Source organism: Peromyscus californicus, unplaced genomic scaffold, assembly GCF_007827085.1.
Source record: "Peromyscus californicus insignis strain IS unplaced genomic scaffold, ASM782708v3 Scaffold_4__1_contigs__length_199733344, whole genome shotgun sequence".
In the NCBI taxonomy this organism is placed as follows: domain Eukaryota; kingdom Metazoa; phylum Chordata; class Mammalia; order Rodentia; family Cricetidae; genus Peromyscus; species Peromyscus californicus.
In genome coordinates, this window is record NW_026294562.1 from 196,556,042 (window position 1) to 196,570,852 (window position 14,811).

Genomic DNA, 14,811 nt, shown 5'->3' on the forward strand with positions numbered 1-14,811 from the left:
TGCCAGCAGTCTATTGTGGGGATATCTTTGTGGATTTCTGTGGGCCTCTCTAGCACTTTGCTTCTTCCTATTCTCATGTGGTCTTCATTTACCATGGTCTTTTATTCCTTGTTAACCCTCTCTGTTGTTGATCCAGCTGGGATCTCCCGCTCCCCCAAGCTCTCTTTCCCTCAACCCTCGCCTTTCATTAACCCCACTCATGTCCAGGCTGTTCATGTAGATCTCATCCATTTCTCTGTCATTGGGTGATCTCTGTGTCTTTCTTGGGATCCTGTTTTCTAGGTAGCCTCTCTGGTGATGTGAGTAGCAGTCCAGTCATCCTTGTTCCACATCTAGTATCCTCCTATGAGTGAATACATACCATGTTTGTCTTTCTGAGTCTGGGTTACCTCACTCTGGATGATTTTTTCTAGATCCATCCATTTGCCTGCAAACCTCATGATGTCATTGTTTTTCTCTGCTGAGTAGTATTCCATTGTGTATATGTACCACATTTTATTTATCCATTCTTCAGTTGAAGGGCATCTAGGTTGTTTCCATGTTCTGGCTATTACAAACAATGCTGATAAGAACATAGCTGAGCAAGTGTCCTTCTGGTATGATTGAGCATTCCTTGGGTATATGCCCAAGAGTGGTATAGCTGGATCTTGGAGGAGATGGATTCCCAATTTTCTAAGAAAGCACCATATTGATTTCCAAAGTGGTTGTACAAGCTTGCATTCCCACCAACAGTGGAAGAGAGTTCCGCTAGCTCCACATCCTCTCCAGCATAAGCTGTCTTTGGTGTTTTTGATCTTAGCCATTCTGACAGGTGTAAGGTGGTATCTCAGAGTCATTTTGATTTGCATTTCCCTGATGATTAGGGATGTTGAGCAATTCCTTAAGTGTCTTTCAGCCATTTGAGTTTCCTGTGTTGAGAATTCTCTGTTTAGTTCTATAGCCCATTTCTTTTTTTCTTTTTTATAGAGAATTCTCTGTTTAGTTCTACAACCCATTTCTTAATTGCACTGTTGGTCATTTTGATGTCTAATTTCTTGAGTTCCTTATATATTCTGGATATCAGTCCTCTGTCAGATGTGGGGTTGGTGAAAACCCTTTCCCATTCTGTAGGATGTCGCTTTGCCTTGTTGACTGTGTCCTTTGCACTACAAAAGCTTCTCAGTTTCAAGAGGTCCCATTGAGTGACTGTTTCTCTCAATGTCTGTGCTACTGGTGTTATATTTAGGAAGTGATCTCCTATTCCAATGCATTCAAGACTACTTCCTACTTTCTCTTCTAGCAGGTTCAGAGTAGTCGGATTTATGTTGAGAACTTTGATCCACTTGGACTTAAATTTTGTGCACGATGACAGATATGGATCTATTTGTAGCCTTCCCCATGTTGATATCCAGTTATGCCTGCACCATTTGTTGAAGATGCTTTCTTTTTTCCATTGCACACTTTTGGTCTCTTTGTCAAAAATTATATGTTCATAGGTGTACGGATTTATGTCAGGGTCTTCAATTCAATTCCATTGGTCTACATGTTGGTTTTTATGCCAGCACCAAGCTGTTTTTATTACTATAGCTCTATAGTAGAGCATGAGGTCAGAGATTGTGATGCCTCTGAAGGTTTTTTTATTGTATAGGATTCTTTCGGCTATGTTGGGTTTTTTGTTTTTCCATATGAAGTTGAGAATTATTCTTTCCAGTTCTGTGAAGAATTGTGTTGGTATTTTGATGGGGATTGCATTGAATCTGTAGATTGCTTTTGGCAAGATTGCCATTTTTACTATGTGAATCCTACCTATCCATGAGCATGGGAGATCTTTCCATTTTTTGACATCTTCAATTTCTTTTTTCAGGGACTTAAAATTCTTGTCGTATAGGTCCTTCACTTGCTTGGTTAGTGTTACCCCAAGGCATTTTATATCATTTGTGTCTATTGTAAAGGGTGATGTATCTCTGATTTCCTTCTCCGCTTCTTTGTCCATTGTATATAGGAGGGCTACTGATTTTTTTGAGTTGATCTTGTATCCTGCTATGTTGCTGAAGGTGTTTATAAGCTGTATCAGTTCCTTGGTTGATTGGGGTCACCCAAATATACTATCACGTCATCTCCAAATAGGGAAAGCTTGACTTCTTCATTTCCAATTTGAATCCCCTTAATCTTCTTATGTTGTCTTATTGCTCTGGCTAGAACTTCAAGTACTATATTGAATAAGAATGGGGAGAGCAGACAGCCTTGCCTCATTCCTGATTTTAGTGGAATCACTTTGAGTTTCTCTCCATTTAATTTGATGGTGGCTGTTGGCTTGCTGTAAATTGCCTTTATTATGTTTAGGTATGTTCCCTACATTCTTGATCGCTCCAAGACCTTTATCATGAAGGGGTGTTGGATTTTGTCAAATGCCTTTTCAGCATCTAGTGAGGTGATCATGTGTTCTTTTTTCTTTGAGTTTGTTTATATGATGTATTACATTGACAGACTTTCGTATGTTGAACCACCCTTGCATCGGCTGGGATGAAGCCTACTTTATAATGGTGGATAATTGTTTTGATGTGTTCTTGGATTCTGTTTGCCAGTATTTTACTGAGTATTTTTGCATCAATGTTCATGAGGGAGATTGGTCTGTAGTTCTCTTTCTTTGTTGTATCCTTGCTTTGTTTAGGAATCAGGGTAATTGTAGCCTCATAGAAGGAGTTGGGTAATGTTCCTTCTGTTTTTATTGTGTGGAAAAATTTAAAGAGTATTGGTATTAACTCTTCTTTGAAGAGCTGGTAGAATTCTGCACTGAAACCATCTGGTCCTGGGCTTTTTTTGGTTGGGAGACTTTTAATGACTGATTCTATTTCCTTAGTGCTTATTGGACTATTTAAATGGTTTATCTGGTCTTGATTTAACTTAGGTATGTGATACCTATCTGGAAAATTATCCATTTCGTTTAGATTTTCCAGTTTTGTGGAGTAGAGGTTTTTGAAGTATTACCTGATAATTCTCTGGATTTCCTCAATGTCTGTTGTTATGTCTCCCTTTTCATTTCTGATTTTGGTTTCATTTCTGTCTTTTGGTTTGTTTGGATAAGAGCTTGTCTATCTTGTTGATTTTCTCAAAAAAACAACTCTTTGTTTCACTAATTTTTTGTATTGTTCTATTTGTTTCATTAATTTTTTGTATTGTTCTCTTTGTTTCTATTTTATTGATTTCAGCTATCAATTTGATAATTTCCTGGCATCTATTCTTCCTGGGAGACTTTGCTTCTTCTTGTTCTAGACATTTCAGGTATGCTGTTAAATCACTAGTGTGAGATTTCTCCAACTTCTTTATGTGGGCATTTAGTGCTATGAAATTCTCTCTTAGCACTGCTTTCATACTATCCCATAAGTTTGGGTATGTGGTGTCTTCTTTTTTGTTGATCTCTAGGAAGTTTTTAATTTCTTTATTTCTTCCTTAATCCATTGGTGATTCAGTTGAGCATTATTCAGTTTCCATGAGATTGTTGGTTTCCTGTAGTTTTTGTTGTTAAAATCTAACTTTAAACCATAGTGGTCTGATAGAATGCAGGAGGTTATTCCAGTTGTTTGGTATCTGTTGAGATTTGCTTTGTGGCCAAGTATGTGGTTGATTTTAGAGAAGGTTCCATGGGGTGCTGAGAAGAAGGTATATTCTTTTTTGTTAGGATGGAATGTTCTGCAGATATCGATTAAGTCCATTTGAGTCATAACATCAATTTAGTCCTTTATTTTTCTGTTAAGTTTCAATTTGGGAGATCTGTGCAGTGGTGAAAGTGGGGTGTTGAGGTCTCCCCTTAGGAATGTGTGGGGTTTTATATGTGATTTAAGCTTTAGTAATGTTTATTACTGGTGGTTTATTATTATTATTATTATTAATGGTTATTAGTGGTGCCCTTGTGTTTGGGGCATAAATGTTCAGAATTGAAACTTCATCTTGGTGGATCTTTCCTGTGATGAGTATGCAATACCCTTTTTGATCTCTTTTGATTGATTTTAATTTGAAGTCTATTTTGCTGGATATTAGGACGGCTACACCCACTTGTTTCTTAAGACCATTTGATTGGAAAGTCTTTTCCCAGCCTTTTATTCTTAGGTAGTGTCTGTCTCTGAATTTGAGGTGTGTTTGTTGTATGCAGCAGAAAGATGGTTCCTGCTTTTATATCCATTCTGTAAGCCTATGTCTTTTTATATTTGAATTAAATCCATTGATATTAAGGGATATTAATGACCAGTGATTGTTTATTCCTGTTATTTTTTGGTGTTAGTGTGTGTGTACTTCTCTTCTTTGGGGTTTACTGCTGTGGTATTATTTATTGCCTGTGTTTTCTATGGTGTATCTGACTTCCTTAGGTTGGAATTTTCCTTCTAGTGCTTTCTGTAGGGCTGGGTTTGTGGATAAGTATTATTTAAATCTGGCTTTGTCTTGGAATGTATTGTTCACATCATCTATGATGATTGAAAGTTTTGCTGGGTATATTAGTCTAGGCTGGCATCCATTGTCTCTTGGTGTCTGCATTACATCTGTCCAGGTCCTTCTGGCTTCCAAAGTCTCCATTGAGAAATCGGGTGTTTTTCTGATGGGTTTGCCTTTGTAAGTCACTTGGCCTTTTTCCTTTGCTGCTCTTAATATTCTTTCTTTCTTCTGTACATTTAGTTTTTTAATAATTAATGTGGTGAGGAGACTTTTTTGGGGAGTCTAATTTGTTTGGTGTTCTATAGGCTTCTTGTATCTTGATTCCTTCTTTAAGTTGGGAAAATTTTCTTTTATGATCTTGTTGAATATATTTTCTGTGCCCTTGAGTTGGTATTCTTCTCCTTCCTCTATCCCTTTTATTCTTAGCTTTGGTCTTTTCACGGTGTCCCAAATTTCTTGGACATTTTGGGTCATGACTTTTTTGGCTTTAGTGTTTTCTTTGACTGATGAATCTATTTCTTCTACTGTATTTTCAATGGCAGAAATCCTCTCTTCCATCTCTTGCATTCTGTTGATTATACTTGCATCTGAAGTTCCCGTTTGTTTACTCAGATTTTCTATTTCAGCATTCCCTCTGTGTCTTTTTCATTTTTTCTATTTTCCTTTTTAGGTCTTGGGCTGTTTCCTTCATCTGTTTCATTGCATTTTCATGATTTTCTTTCAGGGCTTTATTGTTTTCTTCTACTTTATTTGTCCTTTCCTCTAGCTTTTTTTTAATAGCGTTCTTCCCATTTTTTGTTTGTCTTTTCCTCAATTTCATTTGTGATTCCTTGTATATAAGCCTCTACCCTCTTCATTATGTTGTTCATAAGGCTGGTTTCTTCTGCTTCTTCTGTTTCTTGATGTTCAGGTCTAGCTGTTGGAGGAGGGCTAGGTTCTGGTGATGGTGTATTGCTCTTCATTCTGTTGTATGTACTTCTGCCTTGACGTCTGCCCATCTCTTTGTGGATTTGTTCTTGGTCTTATCAGTGTTCTTGTTCCAGACAGAGCTGACAGACTCAGGAAGCCTCTCCCTCTTGTCCAGATGGGAGCTCCAGGGCGGGAGGATGGGAGCTCTCATCCAGATGAGAGGTCCAGGGCAGGATGGGAGCTCCGGGCTGGTCTCAAAGTGGCTGGGGTCTTGGTCAGATGGGCATGGGGGCAAGGCATTGAGATTGCAGGGTCTGACAAGGGTCTTGGAGAAGGGGAGCCTTCCCCATAGGGGTGGAGGGGATACTCTTGTCCAGATGGGAGGTCTGGGGCAGTATGGGAGCTGGGGGCTGGTCTCTAAGTCTCAGGAAGTGGCTGGGGTCTCCAGCAGATGGGCGGATGGGCATGGAGGCAGGGCATAGAGATTGCAGGGTCTGCAGGGGTTTTTGGAGAAGAGGAGCCTACCTGGTGGGAGTAGAGGGGACCCTCTTGTCCAGATGGGAAGTATGGAGCAGGAAGGGAGATGGGGGCTGGTCTCTAAGTCTCAGGAAGTGACTGGGGTCTTGGGCGGATGGGCGTGGGGCAGAGCATTGAGATTGCAGGGACTGCAGGGGGTCTTGGAGAAGGGGAGCCTTCCTGGTGGGGGTGGAGGAGATCTTGCCTGGTGACCAGAACCAGGGGCCAAGTTGGGCAGGTCTTCCTGGGAATGGCTGGTGCCCAGGGATGGGATATATGCTGAGCCCAGGCACTCACCTCTTGTCCAGATGGGAGGTCAAGGCGGATCTTTATCAAACAATACACACCAGTCATGAGACAGGTTCCAGCTCTATTTTCCTCCATGTATAGAGATTCCTTAATTTTGTCTAATGATAAATTTTAAATTTGGGATTTTTTTAATACAAAAATATACAATGCTAGATAATAATGGTCTAATAGTATAAGAGTATAAGAACAAGTCTGGTTTGCTCTTAATTTTTGTAATTAACCTATATTTTATTTGAGATACAGATATGTCTGCTGTGGGATGTTCTGTATGTCAAATGTGTTGCTGATTAGTCAATAATTAAAACACTGATTGGCCATTGGCTAGGCAGGAAGTGTAGGCGGGACAAGGAGGAGAATAAAGCTGGGAAGTGGAAGGCTGAGTCAGAGAGACACTGCCAGCCGCCATGATGAGAAACAACATGTAAAGATGCCGGTAAGCCACAGCCATGTGGCAAGGTATAGATTTATAGAAATGGATTAATTTAAGCTGTAAGAACAGTTAGCAAGAAGCCTGCCACGGCCATACAGTTTGTAACCAATATAAGTCTCTGTGTTTACTTGGTTGGGTTTGAGCGGCTGTGGGACTGGCAGGTGAGAGAGATTTGTCCTGACTGTGGGCCAGGCAGGAAAACTCTAGCTACAAATGGCGCCCAACGTGGTGGCAAGAGTTTCCACCTAAAAACTGAGAAAAAAAAAGATGCTAAAACGGAGCTAAAAACAGTTCCTAATTGTCTCTCTCAAATGAGCGGCAGCTGCTGGTTTGAGCTACTGGTGGGTTCCTAGCGTGCGTGCTCGACCTGCCTATGGCGGGAATGAGGCCTTTGCAAGTGGCACTTTGAGCTGCATAGTGGATTTAGCCTTTGCTGGTGCAGAGCAAAAGGGGAGGTTTCTGGGCTACACGCTGCTTGGCTAAAAGCATAGACCCCCGATAGCTCCCAGAGCTGGCGGTAAACCATGGCCATGTTGGGAAGCTGAGGTGGGTGGATCCAGCAGCCACAGCTGCTGCAGTTTAAGGCAATAGATTCACAATAAGACAGATTCAGATGTAATAGTTTACAATGTGTGTAAAAATGTACGTAGGCTTGAAAGAGAAAGAAAAAGGAATATATACAGTTATATAAAGAAATAAATAGTTTTTAAAAATAAAGTCTTTAAAGAGACAGTAAAGGTAGTATAAAAAATAAGCCACGTAAAAATGAATATTACACTGAGAATCTGCATTGTGTTGTCTTTGGGACTTTTAACTGCAGAAAAACATTTCATTGTAAAAGCTGTTGAGTTACGCCAAAATGTATATTTTAAAGGTACCTTGACTTCAAAATTTGAATATAAGGATATGTTACTTTGGAAAGGAGACTCTGCTTTTGTTCCCACAGAAAGCCAAAGGCTATGGATTTGTTCCAGATTAAGATACATCAGGTTTGACCAGCCAAGACCCCCTGAAAGGTCTCCGATGACACCATGGCCCAGATGATCCAACATCCAGAATGGTTTGAAGGCAACTGGCTCAGACGATACACCCTCATGGACTTTTCCATGATCCTAAAATTTTCTTTGTATCCCCATAAGATACAGCGCCCCCCTCCAGCAGGAAGTAGTAAGAGAAGCTACGCCCAAATTCCCAAATTATATGTAATTTTAATTTGTTAAGGTTAAAACCTTCCTTTTTGAAAAAAAAAAAAAAGGGGGGAAGTGCTGTGGGATGTTCTGTATGTCAAATGTGTTGCTGATTAGTCAATAATTAAAACACTGATTGGCCATTGGCTAGGCAGGAAGTGTAGGCGGGACAAGGAGGAGAATAAAGCTGGGAAGTGGAAGGCTGAGTCAGAGAGACACTGCCAGCCGCCATGATGAGAAACAACATGTAAAGATGCCGGTAAGCCACAGCCATGTGGCAAGGTATAGATTTATAGAAATGGATTAATTTAAGCTGTAAGAACAGTTAGCAAGAAGCCTGCCACGGCCATACAGTTTGTAACCAATATAAGTCTCTGTGTTTACTTGGTTGGGTTTGAGCGGCTGTGGGACTGGCAGGTGAGAGAGATTTGTCCTGACTGTGGGCCAGGCAGGAAAACTCTAGCTACATATGTCCTTTTTCCTGCATCTGTGTTGTCAGTTACAAGTCCTATCTGATCACTAATCAAATATGAATATACAAATATTTAATTGAGCCAAACTTCTCTCACTTTTTTTAGCCAGTGTAATGCCAGCTGTAGCAGTGATTTTCAATTCACTGTGATTCGTGGAAGAAATGAGTGCTGTATTCATGATCGATACTGATACACTATAGTGTGTAAAATTACAAATTAATTCTTTGATATAAATCTTTACCCTAAAACCAAACAAGTTAAAGTAGCAACTGAGATACTAACTATGAATTGGAAGACTGGGTTGCACACAGTGCATGCCACTTGTGCTTAACATTTTCATGCACAGCTTCATCCTTAGCAAGCAGGATCTGAGAGCACAGTAGCAGGTGAGGTGACCATGGTAGTAATATTCTTTGCATAGATTGTGGATGGAATCCTAGGAAATTCTTTTCTCCTCTACCATGTTCTCTTTCTTCACCTCACTGGGTGCAGGTTAAGGTCCACAGACTGCATATGGCAACACTTGGTTGCAGCCAACTTGTTAACTCCCCTGTGTAGAGGAGTGCCACAGACAATGGCTGCTTGTGACTGGAAAGACTTCCTTGATGATTTTGCATGCAAACTGATCTTCTATCTTCACAGAATACAGAGGGGTGTGTGCATCAGTAGCACCAGTTTGCCGAGTGTCTGCCAGGCCATTGCCATCACCCCTAAGGGCAAAAGATGGACAAAGGTTAACATCAAGTCTTACAGTTACATTGCTTAAAGTATGGGCCTGAATTGAATCCTGTCCCTCATTATAAACATACATTTTCCTATGAACATGATTGCAAGATGGAAATATAGAAATATGATGAAACTAAAAGGGTTTGGGTACTGTTCTTTTTGTCATAATAAGACCTTTGACAACCTCTCTGCAGTATTACTCTCAAGTACCTATGTCTCGTTAAGTAAGGTGATGTTATGGCCCAGTGTTTCCACAGTTTTCATCCTCTACAGACAAAGGAAGAGAATGAGGACATTCATGGGAGCAACTTCTCCTTCAGATCCTTGCCTGAATCTAGAGACACAAAGACCATTCTGCTATTGGTGAGCACTTTTGTCTACTCCTCTACACTTTCCTGCCTCTTTCAAGCTAATTTAACTTTTTGATATAATCTACAGTTTCTCATGCTCAACATGACTGCACTATCCTCTGACTGTTTTCCAGCTGTCAGTCTCTTTCTTCAACTGAACAGTTAACCCCATGAAAATTCACTCTCCTTTGCTTGTGCAAAGAATAGAAATAAGTAACCATATGGACAAAAAGGAAATTATGTGTTTTTTATTAATATACAGTAGTGTCTTCAATCACCAGTATATTTGCAGTATAATAGTGAAACTGTCACATCAGAAATGTGGGTGTGATGTGCCACAGACAGACAGACAGACAGACACACACACACACACACACACACACACATATATACATATAATTTTAATGCTACATCATATGTATATTTGAATATTTCACATGATTGCTCACCATGAAGGACTATTAAGTTTTTTCATAAAATTTAAGTATTCTAATAAAACAATGATAATCTTGTTTGTAGTGCAGACTATTCTGCATGATAGTTATCTTGCCATTCTACTTGCTATACTAGTAAAATTTCATTGAATAAGAATGCCTTTACCAGATTAATCTTAGATACTTCTCTTGCAAAGAAATTAATTGAATGGCCTCACATGTTTTTTATTCACTTTCTACTTATAAACAGAGAATATATACAAATTTGATAGTACTTGTCTCTGAAAGAATAATCACTCATTTTAATACAATAATGGGAATACATCAGAAGAACTTACCAGGAACTATTTACCACTGTGAGCCATGAGTTATTTACCTCTTATTTCTGTGTTCATTGCTTCTGTAAAACTGGTTTCCATTATACAACCTTTCATCTTCTTTGTATTGGTGTAGATTTGCTAAGTCTTAGAATTAACCCTCAAAATTTTACAGTAATTTTGAAAAGTAGAAACATATGCGGTCCTTGAGCTGAAAGGAAAAGTGGATTCATCCAATCACTGCTTACTCAATGGCTATCTCCAAATGATAAACACTTTCAAATGAATACTTAGATTTTTCCAAGGAAGTATCACTAGCGAAACCAACTTCTTTTAAGGGTAGGCCACAACTCTAGCACTAGATGGCCAAAGAAAATAAAAACAAAGTCATCTTTGGAGGTTCCTTGTTTCATTGTTTTGTGTCAGATGTTTCTTATTATTTTAAATGTAATCTTTCTGTTTTTTAAATTTATTTTTAATTTTATCTTTTGTTTTTGTTTCCTCTCTCTCATTGTCTCTTTGTCTCTGTCTTTGTCTCCCTCCCTCATCTCCATTTATAAGTGTCATCTCACAATAACTAGAAACATATTTTACCCTGAAGCCGCAGGGACATAAATTATCATGATCCTAGACAAAGTTCCTACCAGGTAACATGCAGCCACAGTACTCTCCAAACAATGGCAGAAGGCAAAAGAAATTTAAAAAAGCACACCATTCACAAAATAAAGACTAGTACAGATATCAACACCTAGAATTATAATCATCTAAAATCTAGGTGCCTAGACATCAATGTAAAAATATAAACAATAACAACCAGAACTCTGTGTCTCCACTAGAGCCCCACAACACTACTGCAGTAGCCCCTGAGTATTGCAACATAACTGAAGCACATGACAAAGATGTTAACATACTATTTATGAAAATGATAGATGTCCTTACAGATGAAATGAGTAAATCTCTTAAAGACATCTATGAAAACACAAATAAGCAATGGAAGAAAATGAATAAAACAGTTCAAGATCGGAAAGTGGAAAAATCAGTAAAGAAATCCTTACCTGAGGAAGATCTGTAAATTAAAGATGTAGGAACTCAAACAGGAACCTCGGATTCAAGCCTCACCAACAGAATATAAACCATGGAAAAGAGAAACTCAGGCTCTGAAGATGATAGAAGAAATAGATACCTTAGTTAATAAAATGTAAAATCTGAAAAACTCCTGACGCAAAGCATTCAGGACATCTGGAATATTTTGGAAAGACCAAATCTAAGAATAATTGGAATAGTAAAAGAAAATCAGGTCAAAGGCACAGAAAATATTTAAACAAAACCATACTAGGAAATTTCCCTAACGTAAAGAAGGAGGCACCTAAAATGGTGTAAGAAGTAAGCACAACACCAAGTAGACTAGACCTGAAGGAAAATTTCCCTTGTTACAGAATAATCAAAATAGTGAATCTATAAAACAAAGAAATTGAAAGCTGAAATTGAAAATGATCAATTAACCAATTAACACATAAAGGCAGAGCCTAACGCTTGAGTTCTCTGTGAAGTCTTTAAAGTCAGAAAGTCATGGGCAGATGTCATACAGATTCTAAGAGACCTTTGATACCAAGCCAGGCTACTATACCCAGCAAAATTTTCAGTCGCCATAGATGGATAAAATAAGAAATTTGAGGATAAATCTAAATTTTAGCAACAACTGTCTATAAATATTCCCCTAAAGAAGGCACTACAGAAATAATATAACCTAAGAGGTTTCCCACACCTTAGAAAAACAGGGAATAAATAATTCCAGATGAACAAATCAAAAGAGTAAAAACACTCTCACCAACACCGATACATACACGGCCAGTACTATTAACACAAACAGCACAATAACAACAACAACAACAACTAAACAAAAGGAATCAACAATCATTTGCCATTAATATCTCTCAATCTCAGTGATTGCAATTCTACAAAAAAATTACACACACTGATAGAATGGATGTGAAAACAGAATCCATTTCTCTTCTGCATTCAAGAGAAATGCCTTTACATCAAGGATAGACATCACTTCATGTAAAAAGACCAGAACTATATATTACAAGCAAATGTACCTATAATCATGCTGTTGTAGCCATTTTAATATCTGATAGAATATACTTCAAAGCAAAAATAAAAGAGAATAAATAGGAAAGGACATTGCATAGTCATCAAAGTAATACTACATGTAGATGATGTTGCAATTCTTAACATCTACATCACTAGCATTAAGGACACACAAGTACATAAATAAAACAATCTACATCTTAAATGACATATTGACCCTCAAACATTGATGGTGGAAGACTCAATGTCCCCCTCTCATCAGTGGACCTTCAGTGCAGACAAATATTAAGCAGAAAAGTGCTGCTTGCTGATATGAAAAACCAAATGGGCCTAAGAGGTACTTTCAGAATATTTCATTCAAACATGCACAAAAGTAAAATACCTTTCTTTCAACAGCTCATCTGACTTTCTCCAAAACTGACCACACACTCAATAGATACAAGAAAAAATGAAAGAGCACCATGCATCTACTCTGAAAACCATGGTTATGTCTGGAATCAACAACAACAGAAACAGGAGATACTTTACAAACCCATGGAAAATGAAGGACTCACTACTGAATGAAAAATGGTTTAAGACATAAATTAAAATCTTTCTAAAATTGAATGAAAATGAATACAAAACATATGAAAATTGAGTATAGGAAACAGTGAAGACAATTCAGAGAGAGAGAGAGTTCATATCACTAAATGTTTACATGAAAAAAGAAGAAATAACTCACACTACTAACATAACAGCACACATGAAGTCTGTAGAAAAAGAAAAGAAATCACACCCAAAATTGGACATCAAGAAATAAATGAACTCAAGGCTTAAATACATAAATAGAAACAAACAAATATGAATCCCAGAATCAATGAAACAAGAGTTGTTTGCTTAATAAAATCAGTAAGATTGAAATACCCTTGTAAAAACTAATTAAATTTGGTGAGAATAAAATTCCAAACTAGCAAAATTAAAAATGAAAAAGATGGAATAACAACAGACAACAAGGAAATCTAGAGAATCATAAGGACGTATTTTAAATACCTTGACTGCACTTAACTTGAACATTTAAAGACATGGATAATTTTCTCAATGCATACCACTTACCAAGGTTGAATCAAGATCAGATAAACAATTTAAACAGATCTATAGCTCCTCATGTAATAGGAGCAAACATTTGAGCTCTTCCAATCAAAAAATAAAAAAACCAAAAAAACCTCAGAACCAAATGTTTTTAGTACATAATTTTACCAGATTTTCACAGAAGACCTAACACAAATACTACTCTAATTATTTCACAAAATATAAAGAGAGGAACATCATCCAATTCATTGTCCAAACCAAGTAAGAACCCAACAAATAAAGAGAACTACTGACCAATTTCCCTCATAAACATACATGCAAATTTTCTCAATATGTTAAAAGCAAAAGATCCAAGTACACATCAAAATGATCATTCACCATAATCAACTATGTTTCATCTTAGAGGTGTAGGAATGCTTCAACAGATGAAAATCAGTAAATGTAATCCACCATCTAAAGAAACTGAAAGAAAATAAAACACAGGATCATCTCATTGAATGCAGCAAAGGACTTTGCAAAATTAAACACCCCTTTATGATGTAAGTACTGGAGAAATTAGAGATATAAGAGATGTACTGCAGGATACTAAAGGTAGCTTACATCAAGCCCAGGCCAAACATGAACTTAAATGAAGAGAAAATCAGGAAAAAGTCAACTGGTTCCAGCTCCATATTCCCCACTGCTAAGAGTATTAGTTAGGGACACCCTCATCGATTTCTGAGAGTTTCCATTGCTCTAGGTTTCCAGATCATCACAGAGATGGACCCCAGATTCCAGTTGTCTCTCCCAGTACTCCCTGCAGGGGGACTGATCTACTCCATCTGCATATGTGTTACAGTTGTGTATCTTAGTCTTCTTGTGGGACTGCTAACAGTGGGATGAGGGGCTGTCTCTGACTCTGTTGCCTGATTTTTGAGAAACATTACCCCTACTGGCTTGCCTCCTTTATTCTGAATAGAAGAGGAATTATTCAGGCTTACTGCAATTTTATATACCATGCCTGGCTGATATTCATGGGAGGCACACATGTATTTGAAGAGAAACAGGAAAGGAGAACTGGAAGGGTGTGTTGGGGGAGTAGGAGGAGTGGAGGATCTGGGAAGAAGGGAGGGAGGGGAAACTGAAAGACACAAAGAAATAAACACACACAGAAAGAAATAATCTGTGTGGAATACCATGATGATGCATAAGGTATTAATTAAGGTACTAGACATTAGTTTTGGTATGTGCATTATGTTCAAATAGACAAATCCATAAAAAGAATTCAAGTATCTAGTCCATTAAGGTTAAAGTATTTTGGTCTCTTCTTTTTAATTTTCCAACTTTTATTGAAAACATATTCTTTTCTCATACAATATTATCTGATCACAGCTTTCCACCCCTCAACTCCACCTAGTTCCACCCAATCTTCCTTCATATTAAGGTTCACTTTTTTTTCTGGTCATTAGAAAAGAATGAGCTTCTAAGATGTAACAACAAAACATAAAGTAAAATACAATGAGCTAAACCAAAGTCCAGCACATCATAGGATCTAAGTATTAAAGTCCAAAGAGTGTTGTGCCTAAGTCGCACATCCCTTACAGGATAATACACA